The sequence below is a fragment of the Phascolarctos cinereus genome, unplaced genomic scaffold (genome assembly GCF_003287225.1).
Source record: "Phascolarctos cinereus isolate Bilbo 61053 unplaced genomic scaffold, phaCin_HiC Scaffold_1;HRSCAF=81, whole genome shotgun sequence".
Taxonomy (NCBI): Eukaryota; Metazoa; Chordata; class Mammalia; order Diprotodontia; family Phascolarctidae; genus Phascolarctos; species Phascolarctos cinereus.
The window spans coordinates 288515974-288535023 of record NW_027555514.1 but is presented as its reverse complement, the minus strand read 5'-3'; the positions used below and the strand labels follow the sequence as shown (position 1 = coordinate 288535023).

The window sequence follows — 19050 nt, the reverse complement described above, 5'->3', positions numbered from 1 at the left end:
AGAGAAAGCAGATCAATGAATTGGATATGTAATTAAAAAACTAGAAAATGAACAAATGAAAAATCCCTAAATATCCAAAACAAAATTCTGAAAAATCAAATGACAGAGTAATAAAAATTAAAATTAAAAATTGAACCAATAAATAAACCTAGGAGCTGGTTTTATGAAACAGTGAATAAAATAAACCATTGGTTAATTTCATTTTTTTTTTAAAAAAGAAGAAAACCAAATTACCAGCATCAAAAATGAAAACAGTGGCTGCACCACCAATGAAGATGAAATTAAAGCAATTTTTAGGAGTTATTTTGCCCAACTATATGTCAATAAATCTAAGTAAAATGGATGAATATTTACAAAATTATAAATTGCCCAGATTAACAAAAGAGGAAGTAAATAAGTCTAATATAATGTTAATAAACAAATAAGACCAGATGGATTAAGAAGTGAATTCTACCAAACATTTAAAGAACAATTAATTCCAATGCTATATAAACTATTTGAAAAAAATACCTAAAGAAGTCCTACCAAATTCTTCTTATGACACAAATAGGGTTTTGATACCTAAACTAGAAAGAGCAAAAACAGATAAAGAAAGCTGTAGCTCAGTTTCCCTAGTGAACATGGATGCAAAATTTTTAAATAAAATACTAGCAAGGAAACTACAGCATTATGTTACAAAGATCATATACTGTGACCAGGAAGGATTAATACCGGGAATGTAAGGATGGCTCAATATTAGGAAAATCATCAGATAATGGACCATATCAATACCAAAAGCAAAACAACCATATGGCTACGTCAACAGCTGCAGAAAAAGCTTTTGACAAAGTATAATGCCCATTCCTATTACAAACACTAGAAAGCATAGAAATAAACGGAGCTTTTTTTGAAATAAGGAGTATTTAGCTAAAACCAAAAGCAAGCATCATCTGTGATGGGGATGAATTAGAAGTCTTCCCAATAGGATCAAAGGTGAAGGAAGGACGTCCATTATCACCACTATTATTCAGCACTGTACTAGAAATGCTAGCTACAGAAAAAGAAATTGAAGGCATTAGAATAGGCAATGAGGAAACAAAGCTATCACTCTCTGCGGATGACATGATGGTGTACTTAGAGAATCCTAGAGAATCAGCTAAAAAACTACTTGAAATAATAAACAAACTTAGCAAATTTGCAGGACATAAAATAAACCCACATAAATCATCAGCATTTCTATATATTACCAACAAAGCCCAACAGCAAGAGATAGAAAGAGAAATCCCATTTAAAGTTACTGTAGACATTATAAAATATTTGGGAGTCTACCTCCTGAAACAAACCCAGGAAATCTATGAACAGAATTATAAAACACTTTTCATACAAATAAAGTCAGATCTAAATAAGTGGAAAAACATCAGCTGCTCATGGGTAGGCTGAGCTAATGTGACAAAAATGACAATCCTACCTAAGCTAATTTACTTATTCAGTGCCATACCAATCAAACTACCAAAAATTATTTTATAGAGTTAGAAAAAATAATAACAAGATTCATTTGGAAAAAAAAAGGTCCAGAATATCAAGGGAACTAATGAAAAGAAATGCAGGGGAAGGTGGCCTAGCAATTCCAGATCTTAAATTGTATTATAAAGCAGCAATCATCAAAACTGCTTGGTACTGGCTAAGAAATAGAGTGGTGATCAGTGGAATAGGTTAAGTATGCAAGACACAGTAGTCAATGACTATAGTAATCTATTATTTGATAAACCCAAAGACCAGCTTCTGGATAAGAACCCACTCTTTGAAAAAAACTGCTGGGAAAACTGGAAAAGAGTATGGCAGAAACTAGGCATAGACCAAATCTCACACCATATACCAAAATAAAGTCAAAATGGCACATGATTTAGACATAAAGGATGATACCATAAGCAAACTGGGAGACCAAGGAATAGTTTACCTATCAGATCTATGGAGAACAGAAGAATTCATGACCAAACAGGAGATAGAGAACATTATGAAAAGCAAAATGGATAATTTTGATTACATTAAATTGAAAAGTTTTTGCACAAACAAAGCCAGTGCAACCAAGATTAGAAGGAAGGTAGAAATTGGGAAAGAATTTTTACAACCAGTTCTCTGATAAGGGCCTCATTTCTAAAATATATAGAGAATTAAGTCAAATTTATAAGAATACAAGTCTTTCCCCAATTGATAAATGCTCAAAAGATATGAACAGGCAGTTCTCAGATGAAGAAATTAAAGCCATCTATAGTCATGAAAAAATGCTCTAAATCGTTATTGATCAGAGAAATGTAAATCAAAACAGCTCTGAGGTACCACATCACACCTATCAGATTGGCCAACATGACAAAGCAGGAAAATGATAAATGTGGGAGAGGATGTGGAAAAATTGGGACACTAATGCATTGTTGGTGGAGTTATGAAATGATCCAACCATTTTGGAGAACAATTTGGAACTATGCCCAAAGGGCTATAAAAATGTGCATACCCTTTGACCCAGCAATAGCACTTCTAGAAGGGGTAGCTAGGTGACGCAGTGAATAGAGCTCTTGCCTTGGAGTCAGGAAGACCTGAGTTCAAATCCAGTCTCATACACTTAACACTTACTAGCTGTGTGACCCTGGGCAAATCACTTACCCCCATTACCTAGCCAAAAAAAAAAGAAAATAGCACCTCTAGGGCTGTATCCCAAGAGATCATACAAGTGGAAAAAGGACCCACCTGTACAAAAATATTTATAGCAGCTCTTTTTGTGGTGGCAAAGAATTGGAAATTGAGAGAATGCCCATCGATTGGGTGAATGGCTGAACAAGTTGTGGTATGTGAATGTAGTGGAATACTACTGTGCTATAAGAAATGATGAGCAGTCAGACTTCAGAAAAACCTGGAAAGACTCGTATGGACTGATGCTGAGTGAAGTGAGCAGAACCAAGAGAATGGTATACACAGTAACAGCCACGTTGTGCGATGACTAATATTGATAGACTTAACCCTTCTCAGCAATGCAAGGATCTAAGACATCTCCAAGGGCCTCATGACGGAAAATGCTATCCACATCCAGAGAAAGTACTATGCATTTTGAATGCAGATCAGAGCATACTATTTGCTATTTTTTTCTTCTGTTGTGTTTTGTTTCCTCTTCCTGACGGTTCCTCCTATTGGTTCTAATTCTTACTTACAACATCATTAATGCAAAAATATGTTTAATAAGAATGTATATGTATAGCCTATATCAGATTCCGTGCCATCTTGGGGAGGGAGGTGGGAAGGGAGGGGAGAAAAATTTAAAACTCAAAAGCTTATGGAAGTGATTGTTGATAAATCAAAATAAATTAATAAAGTTAAAAAAGAATAAAAGAAATTGAAGGAATTAGAATAGGCAATGAGGAAACAAAACTATCACTCTTTATAGATGATACGATGTTATACTTAGAGAATCCTAGAGAATCAGCTAAAAAACTAGTTGGAACAATTAACTTTAGCACAGTTGTAGGATATAAAATAAACCCACATGAACCATCAATATTTCTATATATTACCTACAAAATCAAGCACAGAGAGAGACAGAAAGACAGAGATTCCATTTAAAATAACTGCAGACAACAAAATATTTGGGAGTCTACCTGCCAAGGAACCACATGAACACAATTACAAAATACTTCTCACACAAATAAAGACAGATTGAAACAACTGGAGAAAAATTAATTGCTCACGGGCAGGCTGAGCCAATATAAGAAAAATAACAATTCTACCTAAATTTACTTACTCATTGACATACCAATTGAATTACCAAAGACTTATGTTTGTAGACCTAGAAAGAAAGACAACAAAATTCATTTGGAAGAACCAAAAGTCAAGAATATCAAGGGAATCGATGAAAAAATGTGAAGGAAGGTAGCCTAGCTGTACCAGATCTCACACTATATTACAGAGCAGTAATCATCAAAACAAGCTGGTACTGGCTAAGAAACAGTGGTGAAGCAGTGGAATACATTAGGTACCATACCACACAGCAGTAAATGACCATGGTAATCTAGGGCTTGATAAACACAAAGACCCAAGCTTTTGGGACAAGAACTCACTATTTGACAAAAATTACTGGGGAAAACTGGAAAGCAGTTTGGCAGAAACTAGGCACAGACCAACATCTCACGCTGTATAGCAAGATAAGGAGAAAGTGGGCACATGATTTAAACATACGGAATGATGCAGTAAGCAAATTAGGGCAACGAGGAATAGTTTCTTTGTCAGATCTAAGGCTAAGAGAAGAATTTATGACTAAACAAGAGATAGAGAGGATCACAGGGAGTATAATAGATGATTTTGATTACATGAAATTTAAAATTTTTACGTAAAAACAAAACCAATGCATCCAATATTAGAAGGAAAGCAGGAAGCTGGGAAAGAATTTTTTACAGAAGGTTTTTCTAATCAAGGCCTCATTTCTCAAATATATTGAGGGAACTGGGTCAAATTTACAAAAGATAAGAGCCAGTCCCCAAGTGATAAATAATCAATGGATATAAACAGGCAGTTTTCAGATGAAGAAATCAAAGCCATCTATAGTCATATGAAAAAATTTTCTAAATCACTATTGATTACAGACATGAAAATGAAAACAAGTCTAAGGTATCACCCCACACCTATCTGATTGGCTAACATGACAGAAAAGGAAAATGACAAATGTTGAAGGGGATGCAGAAAAGTAGGGACACCAATGAATTGTTGGTGGCTCCAGCCATTCTAGAGAGCAATTTGGAACTATGCCCAAGGGCTATAAAACTGTGCATACCCTTTGACCCAGCAATACCACTGCTAGGTCTATATTCCAAAGATAGCTAAAAAAAAAAAAAGGGAAAAGGACCCATTTCTACAAAACTATTTATAGCAGCTCTTTTTGTGGTGGCAAAGAATTGGAAATGGACGGGATGCCCATCCATTGGGTGAATGGCTGAACAAGCTGTGGTAAATGCATGTAATGGAATACTATTGTGTGATAAGAAATGATGAGCAGGATGGTTTCAGAAAACATCTGGGAAGACTTGTGTGAAGAGAGCAGGAGCAAGAAAACAATGGAAGCAGTAACAGCAGTTTTGTATCATGATCAACTGTGAAAGACTTTGAGCAAGAAAATGATCTGGTGCCGGCCCTGAAGTCAGGAGGACCTGAGTTCAGATCCAACCTCACATCAAACACTTGACACTTACTAGCTGTGCGACCCTGGGCAAGTCACTTAACGCCAACTGCCTTAAAAAAAAAAAAAGAAAGAAAGAAAAGAAAATGATCTAAGACAATTCCACAGGACTCATGATGGAAAATGCTCTCCACCTCTGGAGAAAGAACTGATGGCCTCTGAGTGCACATTGAAGCATAATTTTTTCTTTATTTTTCTTGCCCTTTGTTGTTCAGTTGTTTTCAGTTGTGTCGGATTTTACAAATGAGGAAACTGAGGCAAACAGGGTTAAGAGCCTCGGGTCCCACAGCTAATAAGTGTCTAAGGCCAGATTTGAATTCACGAAGATAAGTATTCCTGATTCCAGGCCTGGTACTCTATCACCTACTGTCCCCCACCTTTTGTTGGCAATATGGATAATACGGAAATGTGTTTTGCATGATGTCACATGTATAACTGATATCATGTTGCTTGCCTCCTCGATGGGTGGAGAAGAGGTAGGAGGGAGGGAGAAAATTCAAAACTGAAAATTTTTTTAAATGCTCAAAATGAATCATTTTTTTTAAAAAGGCAAAGAAAGCCGCTGCCCCATCCCTGTCTTCTAACATCCTGGGATTGATGGGCACGCCTTCTCACTCATTCAAGATTCCCCTTCTTCCGGTAGCCACCCTAGGGCTGATCCCTGGTTCCTGGCACCTGGAGGGTGGTGCTGAGTGAGGGTGAGGCAGGGCACAGAGGCTTCCTGGGTCTTGGCGCAGGGCAGAGATGGCCCCCATTATCCTGGTGCCAGTTGGTGCAGAATGATATCCTCTAAAGATGTCCCACCTCGTCTGGAAGCCAAGAGGAGTCCAGTCCAGGTGAGTCGTTGCCTGGCTCTGGGCTCTAAAATGAGCCCAAACTATCCTTATTTTATTTACTACCAACCATGACAGATGTGAGAGTCCCTTGGAATTCACAAGATTCTGTGCCATCTCCCAAAGCCAAACCCTTTACCACCTATGGATGTCCAGGTGAAAGAGTCAGTGCTAAATGTTCTCCCTGACACCCATGGGCCAGATAGCGTCCCCTCCGTCCCCACCAATAGTGACAGGTGTGCTGAATAGGAGCCAAGGAAGATGGGGGTGAGGGAGGAATGCTGTCCTCAGGTATCTGAAGGGCCGCTATGGGCAAGGGGGATTCGACTCTTCCGAAAGGCCCCATTGGGTGGAGAGTGAAGAGGGAGGTTTGGATTTGATCTAAGAAAAAACGAGCTAGCAATGAGAGCTGACCCAATGTATGATGGGGAGCCAGGGGGGCTAGTGGTTCCCCCCTCCAAGCAGAGGCTGAATGGCATCTTGTCAGGGATCTCATAAAAGGGATTCTTCCTCAGGTGGGGGATGGAATGGATGGATGGCCTTCTGGCCCCTTCCTGCTCTGGTGTTGCAGATTTGGTGATTCTCTGTTTTTGGCCTAGCCCCCCGACCCCAGGCCAGGCCACCTCTATCTAAACCACACTGGAGAGATAAGGCATGACAAAGCAGGCCCAGAAATGAGGGCCAGGAGGACAGCCTGGCATTGCCCCCAAATCAGAAGGAATACCCACTCCCATCTCCACTTCCAGCAGAGTCTGTAGGCAGAGCAGGGCATGAGGCAGCCCGCCAAAGAAAGCAGAGAATGCATCACATTTAACACTCCCTCCCAGCCACTGACCGGTGCCCCACCCCAACTCCAGAAGACCTTCCCCTTGCTCTCCATCAGAGGAAGTGGGGCTCGCCAGGGGAGAGGATGGTCAGCCTAGTTTCATGGGGACCTCAGTGGGGCCCTGGGGGACAGTAGGATTTGGATCAGCAGAGCGGGGGGCATCCTGGCTGTGGGAGCATGGCAGGGGCAGGGGTGGGGGGGAGCATAGGGAGCTGCCTCCGATGCCTTGGGCACCTGTGAAAGAGAGATTTAAAGGGACCCACAAAGCATGTTCTACAGAAGAACAGACACACCTAGGTGTGATCATGTCTGTCTGTCTGTCTGTCTCTCTCTCACACACACACACACACACACACACACACACACACACACACACACACGTTGTCTTCCCCATTAGAATGGAAACTCCTTGAAGGCAAGGACTGTTTCACAGCACCCTGGATTTGGAGTTCAAATTCTGCCTGTGTGACTCTGGGTCAATCACTTCACCTGTCCCAGTTACCTGATCCGTGAAATGGGGATAATAAGAGCACCTCACTTTCAGAGTTGTGGAGCTTTCATGAGATAACATTTGTAACATGCATTGCAAACCTTAGAACGCTCTCTCAAGGCTAGGTATAAGTGTCTTTATATCACCTCGCGTGGGGGCTGGCACACAGCAGGCGCTTAATATGTGCCTATGGATTGATGGACTGATGAGAACCACAGGGAGGGTGGGGGGAGGGGTGGTGAGGCAGTGAGCTGCATGGGGGCCAGGGCGGTGAGGTGAGATCCGGCAAAGTACTTAAGGATGGGCTGGAGAGGGGACCAGAGAGACGCAAGTCCAGGTGAGCAGGGACAGGGTCTGGCTCCCCTCAGTCCTCATTAGCATCTCCCCCAAGCCCAGCCTTCCCCACCCAGTAACAATGCATTTTTGGGAAGTCTCACTCCCGTTAGTCCATTCTGCCAATGCCAGGGATGGGGGACAGGGCACAGAGACAGCTGCAGAGGTCACCTGGAACATAGCCCCATGGCCTGGGGTCTGTGGGGCCAGAGAGGACTCCCCATCGCAGGTTCGGCCACCCCCAGTTCCGCTCAGCCTGGCACAAGCCCAGAGATACTGGCCAGCAGCCTGGCTCACCCTGGAGAATGCCAACAGCCAGGCTTAGTGCCTGTCTGGGCTGCTCCCCAGCCACTGTCTTTCAGGATTAGCAAGCACCCCACTGGGACCCACGCTTTCTCCAGATGTGACACTTCTGCCTGACCTGCTCTGGCATCCTTCAGGCCCATGCAATATTTCATCAGCAAGAAGAATGGCCCTCCCTTGAGAACTCAGGGCTGGGCTGGGGCTAAGCCCAGTGATTCCCAGTGCCTCCCTCCTCCCATGCGCCCTCAGGGCCTGGGCCAGTGTCCCCCTCGGGCCACACACGGGCCCACCTTGCCTCCCTCTGGGGTTGGTAGAGAATGCATCTGGGCATCCCGGCGTCTGGGGTAGAGGAGGCTGGTTCCCAAGATCCAGTCCTGGATCCCGTGAAATATTTGTAAGTACTGCTACCCGGGTAATACCTCTATGTAGACTGCCTGGAGACCAGAGCTGGGGAAAGCCTATTTTTCCCCTGGTAATGAAATTGCAGATACAGATTTTCACCAGCAACCCCTAGTCCTGAGTCAGTTTTTAAAATCATATTTAAGAATATTGGCTGTCCGTGGCAGCTAGGTGGCCCAGTGGATAGAGCACTGGCCCTGAAGTCAGGAAGACCTGGGTTCAAATCCGGCCTCAGACCAAACACCTGACACTTACCAGCTGTGTGACCCTGGGCAAGTCACTTAACCCCAACTGACTAAAAAAAAAAAGAAAAGAATATTGGCTGTCCAGAGTGGAGCCCAAATCCAAAGCCTTCCCAAAGGAAGGGGAGCTTCTCCATATGTTGCCATCTGGGGATGACCTCATGCTGGCTGCCCCACACCCTACAACACACATTTCAGAGTCACCTTGAGGACACCCTATGTTGCCAAGAGTTCAGCCTAACCATTCACACAGGAGAAACCAAGTGGATGAAAACGGCCCAGTGTCCACACCAGACGTGGTCAGGTGGCCCATCATGACATATATCTTGGACAATGAGCTGGGGCCAGCATCTGCCAGGAGAGGCAGGGCGGCTGGGGAAGTGCCTACTGTGTGGCAGACACTGTACTAGGCACTGGGAATACAGAGCCAAAAGCAAGACAGCCCCTGCCCTCCAGGAGCTTTCACTCTATGGAAGCTGTGAGCTGTATCAGGGATCCGAGAGAACCATCCTCCAACTCCTGCAAGGGAGAAGGGAGGCACAGGCTTCGGCAGAGCCACGTGGACGAGATCACGATGAGAGGTACCCAAATGCCGGCAGGCAGGCTGGTGCCACAGGGGCAGAAGCTAACCTGGAACAGCATGTGGCTGGGGGACTGCCGGGGGGGCCTGTCTTCACACAGGCTGCATTGGGTGCCCTCGCACTCGCGTTCTGGAGATTGTGCAATTCCACGCCCCCTGCCCTCTCTAAAGGCCAGCCTCCTCACTGGGTGGGCATCGCTGTCAGGAAAGTGGGTCCTGAAGTACACCAGCATTGACCTCCCAGCTTTACCAGGCCCATTACACATGTGGTACATACGTGAGAGGCAGATGCTGCCAGACCGATCGTTGGCTTTCACACATGAGGAGACACAGGCCCCAGGGCAGGCAGGCAGTTTGCTGGGGACCCCACATCGAGGAAGTGGCATGGAACCATGATAATGGAATTTCCAAGTGGAGCCAGGAAGGACCTTAGAGAAGATCACAAGTCCAACCCCCCATTTTAGTCAATAGCCAATCAACACTCATTAAGCCCTTACTGTGTGTCAGGCACTGTGCTAAGCACAGAGGACATGAACGTGAAAAGAAAGATAGTCCCTGACCTCAAGAAGCTTACAATCCAATGGGAGAAGACAGAACACAAAGCAAAGATGAAAAGGGAGGCAGAGAGGGAGAGGCCCCAGAAGGAGGGACCCAAGTCATCCGAAGAGCTCCAAAATGGGTGCAGCTGGTGGGAAAGGACTGTGCCCATCCTGTACCCTCCCCCCCAACAGAAGACTTTAAGGCTCTCCCCTCCAGTCAGAGGGGCAGGAGGGTCCTCATGAACTGTGACTGATGGGAGCTCACAGAGATGAGGTTTCCCAATAAGGATTTTACAGATGAGGAAACTGAGGTCCCGAGAGGGGAAGCAGATTGATCTGGTGAAGGATACCCAACTGGCAGGGAGTGCCTCCAAAGCCTGTTGAGTAAAGGTGCCAGGCCCTGTGAACCCAAATCTGGAGCTTCCCCACCGAATCACGCAGCCTCACAGGATGGGACATGGGAGGCTCCCTGAGGCCCCAAAAGGGAAGTCACTCTTTCCTCATCTGTGTGACTCATCTGTCTTCTCTGAGCCCATCCGGACACAAGTATCCACTTCCCTTGACAGGTCTCTGGGGCATGAACACCAGCATTGAGGCGCCCCCTGTCACCACCGGCCACCACAAGCCCCACAGGGACAAGCAGGGCCAGTGAGCCCCGAGCTACAAAGCAGAGTCGATTCAGGACTCAGAACAAGCCAGAGTCCTGACCAGGGAGAGCAGGAGAAGGACCATCCCTCAGACCCAGATCCATACACGCAGGCTTTGGAGCAGCACAAGAACCTCTCCAGATCCTCTGGGTAGACCTGTACTGTGCCGCCCACCCACCCCTCAAGGCCCAGCTTCGGGCCTTCCCCTGCCAGAAGCCTTCTGACTGCTCCAGCCCCCTCAATCAACACCCCTGCCCAGCCCTGACTCTTCCCTGGGTATGAAGCTTGGCTGGCCTTCAGACTGGGAGCTCCGCAGGGCAGGGCCCAGGCCAAGGGCTGAGCCTGGTGCAGGTGGCAGCCCTTGGCCTGAGACTCTACAGAGGCCCCAACGGGGGCTCAGTGGGAGAGAAGAAGCCCCTTCTAGGGGCCTATCCTGAGATGGAGGGCTGAGGGAAGAGCCTAACAATTGGGGAGAGCTCTGGGCGCAGCATCTGATGGAGCATTTATCAAAGGCCAACTGTGTGCTCAACCTTGACCTCCAGACAGTGGGGATACATACAGCCAAAGAGATGCAGAGAGGGCAGGCATCCCTCCCCAGGCAGAAAGACACAGCCATACAGACCACAGGGTCACAGCAGCCTGGCTGTCTCAGCAGCAAAGGCTGACGTTGGGGCTTGTGGCACGTTCCAACGATGGCACCTGCATGCTCCCATCTCCCAATCAGCTCTTCAGCCCTCCCTGAGTTGGGGGGAATGGGGTGGGAATTCTGGACCCATCACTCCTCCCTCTGAGCTCCTCGTCCTCCATTCCACTCCCCTAACCTTCAGATAAGACACACCTTCTATCCAGTCCATGTTCAGCAGACCATATACATGTCCAATTCATATGACAGAGCCCAGAGCCTGGTAGGAAGGGGATTGGAGACTGAGGATTGGGGATGTGAGTCCTGCCAGGGCCAGGGCTGGGGCAGGATCTGACGGAAGGAGCCTGCCATCCTATTTACCCAACCCACCCCCTGGCCCCAGGGAGAGGAGGGGAGGGGAGAGGGGGCCATGTGCACCCAAGAGCCTCTTCCCAGAGAGGAAGAGAGCCCTGTAATCTGCTCATCAGCCTGTCAGAGAGTCAATGGTCACCCCCAAACTGGTCCTTAAGCTATCACGGGCGTCAGGGTAGCCTCCCCGCCTCCTCCCCGTTAATCACAGGCTTCTACACTACAATTAACACCCGCTGCCTTCGCTTGCTCTCCGCCAACTGTCTGTCACAGTTGTGCATGTGTGTGTGTATGTGTGTGTGCGCACCCACACACACACACATACACTCAGATGTGTGCATGGAGGAGATGCACACTGGCACTCCACAATGTCTCACATGTATACATGCGCACTCTCGATTGCATGACCAAACAAATGGAGGGAGGCAGCCCAGGCTCCTGAACACCCCCCCCGACCCGTCTTCTCTATAGCCCACTACTCTCATCTCCAAGCTCTGAGGCTGCCCCTGCCCCCAGATTTTCCCCAAATGAAGAATGAAGGGGGGCTCCTGAGACCTCTGGGAAAGGGATCTTGTGAGGTCATCCTGTCCATCCCTCTGCCTCCAGGAAGCCCTCCCAAACAGCAGAGCTCCCTCCCTGATTCTGCATCTACACCCCACACTCCCTTCTCAAGGCCACAAGGAAGTTATGACTCAGAGCACATGCTCCCATTCTTTCAACGTGGCCATCCGTAGAACCCCTGGGAAGGAAAGGATCCCTCTCAATCCATACAACTCCCAGACTCCCCCAAGTGGGAACAGTACTGCCCCTTCCAGAGACCCTCCAGGCATGAAACAATCTCTCCACTACCAGAACTACCCAGCCTGCAATTCGGACCAGGCTGACTTGCAGGAAAGAGACGGAGCAGATGGAGAAGCCGCCTCCGTGGGAAGCCAAGCTCCCACTCATGCCAAGCACCAGCAGAAAGAAAGCTTCACAAAGAAATAGCTCCTTGTGGGGAGCCGTGCCTCACGGCCAGTCCTACCTTCACCCCCCAAATGAAGACATGATGAAGGAAATCCAACATTTCTGGGGTCCTGAGATGGCAGGATCTGAATCCTGGACCTCAGCCCCATCCTCCAGAATTCTCTCTGGCACCCGGCCCCTTCTCTGTACCCCCACAGCCACTGCCCTAGCTCGGGCCCTCATCACCTCTTGCCTGGACCATTATGATCACCTCTTAACCTGCCCCCAGACCCTCCCCTCTGCGGCCCAAAGGAATCTTCCTAAAGCCCGCCTCTGATCGTGGCCTGTCTGCATGGATGGACCATGGTTAGACACCAAGAAGAACCTCCCAGCTCTGATCTGGGTGGAAGGGACAGACGAGCAGCAGATGTGTAGGACAGGAGAAATGGGGAGCAGGGCCTGGGGGCCAAGTTGCCCAACCCCCCAGGGCCCAAAGCCGCGCTCTGCTCCCTTCCCCACTAGCCGCACCTTCTGGCCCACCTTCCGAGTCAAAGCTCCTTGAGGACAGGGCTTCTCTTTCTACATCTGGATCTGGGTATGCCTTCCTTTGTAACTGCTCTTAGCTCAGGACCTCGGACGAGGAGGCGTCTGCTGACCAGGCACCATGGGCCCCTTGTGGCCCCTCAGGAGCTTCCCCCAGAGAGCAAAAGAGAAGGGCGAAGCCTTTCACAGAACAATCAACTTCTGGGCAACTCGGCTCTCATTGGCCCTTTTGTTCCCCAGACTAATGGTTTAGGAGGCTGTGATTTGCTGGGAAAAAAACAGCCTCTTTTTTCCTGGGTTTCAAAGAGCCCTCAAGGAGGACAACAACCATCAATTAGCCAAACAAGAGTGGAGGACAGGTGTGTGTGTATTAGCCGGAGTGCTCAGCCCAGCCCCCCGCAGAGAAGCCGGTCAGCCATGGGGTGGCCGAGGCAGGACTCACCCAGGAGCAGTCCTCAGATGGCTTTCCAGGAACATGGACTGTCTGCTCAAAGGCAGGGGCGGGGCTGGAGGCAGGTCTCAGAGCCCCTGGAAGATGGATCCTTGCCAGGAATGGGTGTCCAGCTCCCAGCTGCGCTGGTCAGCTCTGGCCTCCTGTGAATGAGGAAGAGAGGAAGAATGATCAGCAGCTGAGGACCCCCTGGCACCCTGTGGCCTGGGACCAGGGCCCTGCCTCAGTTTCCTGTCGGGCTCCCCTGATCCCCGGACCCTGGCCACCAGGCCCATCTCTGCTCTGTTACCCCACGGCTCCGGCTCCCACAAAGCACTCAGGCCTGTGGCTCTAGAAGGCTGCAGGAGGAGAGCTCTAGGCTTGGCAGGGAGGGAAAGTATTTGAAATACCTCCTCTCTACTCTCCCCTCTTCCTATTCACAAACTAACATTAGACTGTTGGTGGAAGAGTTAGGGTTAGAGGGTGGTAGTAGGCAGAGCACCGGAAGTCAGGAAGTGCTCAGTTCAAATCCAGCCTCAGACACTAGTTGTGTGGCCCTGGCCAAGTCACTTTACCCTTTTGCCTCAGTTTCCTCATCTGTAACATGGCAAACCACTCCAGTCTCCTTGCCAAGAAAAAGCCAGATGGGGTCACGAAGCATCAGACATGACTGAAACAAACATTGGCAGAAGAGACATCATTGGAGCAAATGGAGGCCCAGAGAACAGAGATGGCCCAGTAACCAAGTATCCGTGGAGGAGCCGAAGCTAGAAGCCAGTGGGGCTCGACCCAGTGGGGCCAAGACAGCCTGGCCTCCTAGGAGGCCGGGGGAGAAGATCTGACTCTCATCTCCCCGTCCCGTGCACCCTCAGGAGATGCCCAGAAATCAAAGCCTGCCAGCCCTGAGTTTCTTCTCTGCATGTTGGCCTCAGTCACCACTCCCACCCCCAGTGGTCTTCAGGAGACCAGAGAAATGATCACCATGGGGACAAAGGCCTGACTGGGCTGGAGTAGGGGCAGTAGGAAGGAGATGAAAGGAAGCCCTCTCCTCCTCCCTTCTGGCCAACTAATGGGGAGACGGGGTGGGGGGGATGGCGGGAAGCGCTGTGCTCAGTCTTCTAATTAAAAATATCCTCTCTCTTTTGTTGAGGCCAGGGAGGGGCGGGTGCAGTGTCTGAACCCAGGGCCCACAGCCCAAATCTGCCCATCCCAGCTTCAGAGAAAGGGGAGTTCAGCCCTTCCTTACCTCCAGGCAACATCTCAGGGCTCCTCATAAGCTCTGCTTCAATGCCTCTCATGTACCCCCTCCCATCTTTCCCTTCACCCCATGTCCAACCACAAGAAGCCATGAAGGCTTGAGGTCTGAGGATAGGGCTGTCCCTTTTGGGTCAGGCGCCTGGTCCCAGGGCCAAACTGAGCCAGGCCTCTCCACCCCTGGAATTATAGGGTGAGAGATTTAAAACTGGAAGGGGTTTGCCAGGCCTGGTTCAACCCATTCATTTTACAGCGGAGGAAACTGAGACTCAGATTGAACATGCTAGGATCATAGACACAGAACTGAAGGGACCAGAAGCCATCCTGTCAAATGCCCTTATTTTACATATGGGGAAACTGAGGCAGTGATCTGTCCAAAGTCACACTGTACGTGGCAGAGCCAGTATGTGGACTCCCTGACTCCAAACACAAAGCTCTTTTCACTTCACCGCACTCTGGATGCCCCAAATTTCTAGAAAACAGGCAACAAAAAGGTCAGACCAGGCCAAAGACCCCCAGAGGCATCCAGTGTATCCTCCCAACTCCCCAGCAGTCCTAGCCAGAGACATAAGGATAACATTCAAGCTGGAGGGGACTGGACCAGCCTCCCCAGCTGGCTATTTCCTGAATGTATCCCTGGGTCTCCCACCTCCTTGGACTAGGCACTAAGCCCGGAGAGGGGAAGCCACCTGTCTGAAGCCAGCCAGGGCAAAGCCAGGGCCAGAGAAAAGAACCTGCCCCAGAAGAAGGGAGCAGAGCTGAGCTCCCTGACCAAAACACAGCCCTAATCCAGGAAAACAGGCCCAGGGCCCCAGGGCCGGCCCCCATCCGCCTCTGGCCTTGTTGACACAGCCAGTGAGCTGTAGCTACAGCAATATTTACTTTTAAATGCCGTGTTCCTGGTTCTCCCTCCTGTTCCTCGACCTCAGACACCAGTCCTGAGAGCTGTGTAGGGACCCAGGCCTCCTGGCGGAGATGCAGGGTCAGGAGTCAGATTACACACGTGCCCCCTGCCCCACCAGGCTCTCCTTCTCTAGGGCCAAGGGCGCCTAGCCGGGAGGTGGAATATGAAGGGTACAAGCCAACCAATTCACAGTGAGAGAACTGTGAGCCATGGAGCTGCCCGAGGTCACACGGGTGTCAGAGACAAGGCCTTGAGGGAGAACCGTCTCCAAGGTCCCAGCTGAGGGGGCGTCTCCCCTGATGCACTGCCCCTTTGAGAGCAAGGAAGGAGGCAGTCACATACCCACAGAGCCCACGTTCCTCATGACCACGGCAAGGCTGCCTGAGAGATGCCGGAGCAGAGGCTGATGGGGAGGACGGAGGAAAGAAGAGACTTTGGGTGCCTCAGAAAGGTCCCAGCAGCCCCACGCTGGGCCCAGACAGTGACCTCTCCTTATTTTACAGATGAGGAAGTTGAGATTTGAAGGGGAAGGATGGCAGGCTCATGACTAAGTCAAAGAGTGAACCAGGAGGTAAGTCCAGGGCTGTGTCTACTCTCCCCATCCTAAGTAGGCCAGTAATCCCTCTGCCCATCCCCCCTGCCCCAAGAGAATGGGGCACAAGGGTGCAAGAGTCCCAGTGGGGACCCCAGGGAACAGCTCACTGCCAGGAATTCATTCATTCATTCATTCATACCCAACCAACATTCTGCCTGGCTACTTATAAACATTCGTCCACTGAATGAATCCTACCCATCCTGCCCCCTTTCCTCCTTATATCCCATTCTTACTATAAATTCACAGAACAAATTCAATTAAATATTCATTAAGCATTTATTGTCTCTAGGCCTCTGGCTCAGTACTGGACTGTTTCCTCAATTCTACATTCATCTGCCAAGTGCAGGCTTTTGCCCAGGCCATATGCCCTGGGCCTGGATCATACAACCTCCCTCTTCAGGCTCTTCACAGTTCTTTTTAATTGTTCTTCCAGAACTGACTCAGCCAAAAGAGCTACCCCAGACACTTTCCTCCCTTCTCAAACTCACCTAAGTGGCCTAGTTGTATTCTACTTGGTGGAATGGAAACTCCCAGAGGGCAGGCCTGGCACGGTTGCTGTGATAACAACACTTGTAGGTGACCCCACAGATGATTCTCTTGGCAAAGATAACTGGAGTGGTTTGCTATTTCCTTCTCCAGTGTGTCCCCATTTTACAGATGAGGAACCTAAACAAATAGGGGTTAAGTGACTTACCCAGGGTCAGACAGCTAGAAAGTGTCTGAGGCTGGATTTGAGCTCAGATCTTCCTGATTCCAGGCCTGGGGCTCTTAGCCACAGTAGTACTCAGCCGCCCCTAGGGCCTGGCATTACAGATTCTGTAAATTAAACCAACACCCCCCCACACACACACACACACAGTGTTGGGAAGGGCTGACACAGGCCTGCCCTCTGGGAGAGTCGGAACCAGCAAGTCAGATAACAAGCTGAGGAAAGGGGAAGTGCGGGGTGTTCAGACTCACCCCAGAGGGAGGATGAAGGAAAGCTCCTGATTCCCTCCCCCAGCTCTTCAGGGCAAATGGGGCAAAGTCCACAAAATGTACCTGCCAGAGAGTCTCCAGGAAGCTTGGAGCCTCCAGTCACCCAGATCAGCAAACAAATAAATCCCCAGAGCCAGCCCAGAAGCCCAGCTCCAGGAACCCACAGGGCCTTATCCAATCCTTCTCATTTTACAATAGAGGAAACTGAGGCCCTAAGAGGGGGAGGTCACACAGCTAGTATGGGGAAAAGGCAGGATTTGAATCCAGGCCCTCTGACCAACAGGACTGACTGTTACTGCTCACAGGACGTTCCACAGACAGGCCCCTGCATGGCCAAAGAGTGAATGGGCACCCTGTAGAAGTGGACACCCAGGAAGGGAGGTCAGTGGGGACTCTGGAGGGCCACGTCTGGAGTGGGGTACGGACAGAGCCTTCTCCCTGGAGAGCAGGGCAAGAGGCCCTGGACAGAGGCCTGGGAGCTGACCTTGGGGGATGGAGCAGGCCTGCCTCAGGGTCTCCAGGGTGAAGTGGCTGTGCCGGACCTCTGACCTTGCAGAAGGAGGGCCCCTATCCTGGATCAGGGAGGGCAAGGAGGAAAGGACCCAGCTATTTCTGGCCTTCAAAGTATGCAGTCCCTGACTTGCCATGAGATATTTAACCCCAGATGGGAGTTAGTTTGGAGGAGAAAAGGGGCACCCTTAGTCTAAGGTGGAGGGCAGGGTGCTGGGGCCTGCAGAGGAATGCTGCTGGAATATCTGGGTATACAGGTCAGCAAGGCACTGCTCAGGAATAGGGGCTAAGGGCTCACTTTCTTTGGATGTTTGCAGAAGGGGGGAGAGGCTCCGTCTCACACAGCTCCAACTTCTTATGAACCAAAAGAAATCCTCAGATCCCAGGCCTGTAAACAGGAAATTGTGGTCACTGAGTCCTGCTGCACCCAGAGCTCTCCCCCAATCAATCCCTGTTTAGAACAGAGAAAAACCCAGGCCAAAATTCCATCCATTCGCAAAGCCAATGTCCTCCAGCCTGGCCACAAGAATTCCGGGGCAGCCTGTTAGCTCTACAGCCCCAGGAACGCCAGCCCCAACTCAGCCCAAAGGAGGCTGGGGCCGAGCCAAGCATGAGAGAAGGGCCGGGCCTGGACCCCACCGCCGTGCACAGGGGCCAGATGCCGGGCCAGATGCCAGCCCAGTGGAGGGGAGGCCAGCCTGCTCCAGGCAAAGGTGGGAACACGAAAAGCTTTACAATGGCTGACCTGTAAAACAGAGCTTCCCATCCATCCATCAACTCCCTGGGTCCTCAGAGTAGCCCAGGGTCTCCATCTTTACAGGTGAGAAGCCCAAATGGGACACACCTGTATGTGGCTAGGGTGCTTTCGAGGCCAAGTAAGGAAGGTAAAGGGCCCGGGACCAATTGGCAGGCCAGCCAGCCTTCCCCTTCTCTGGCCTCACTGTGTGACCTGGGACAAGTCCAGGCAGGGCCTAAACTTCATCCTCATTTGTAAAACGCAGGCATTGACTGAAGCCTCCTTTTCTCACCACAAAGAGTCTTCCAGATTCAAGGGTCTATGGTAAGTGCTCCTAAGAATTCTCTTAGGGGCCTGCTTTAATGTCCAGCTAATGTTCGGAAATAATCAGACCTTGGGGGCAGCTGGGTGGCACAGTGGATAGAGCACTGGCCCTGAAGTCAGGAGGACCCGAGTTCAAATCTGGCCTCAGACCAAACACTTGACACTTACTAGCTGTGTGACCCTGGGCAAGTCACTTGACCCCAGTTACCTAAAATAATAATTAGATCTTGGCGATGAAAGGGAAAGAAGGGGGACCCAGTGAGGACTAGGAGCCAGGGATTGGGGAGCCCAAACTTGGTTACCTGCCTCACCCCCCCATGCTCTCCCTGCAGAGACCTGAGGACCACAAGAGGACATCTTCCCAATCAGACTAAATATTTACCAGGAGGAAGGGCTGGGCTGGGGGCACCCTTCTTGGACAGGGCCCTGGCACTGCCTCCCATCTCAGGCCACA

The 19050-nt window shown here is 49.5% G+C and overlaps 1 protein-coding gene across 1 annotated transcript in view; it reads right to left on the bottom strand.

The window, feature by feature from the left end:
- PLXNB2 (plexin B2) overlaps positions 1 to 17924 on the bottom strand; it is an 81034-nt gene extending 63110 nt beyond the window's left edge. Inside the window, 2 exon segments of the mRNA XM_020982869.2 lie at positions 13308 to 13459; positions 17835 to 17924. The gene's annotated coding sequence lies outside the window, so the exon portion shown is untranslated.
- Between the last annotated feature and the right edge of the window lie 1126 nt (positions 17925 to 19050).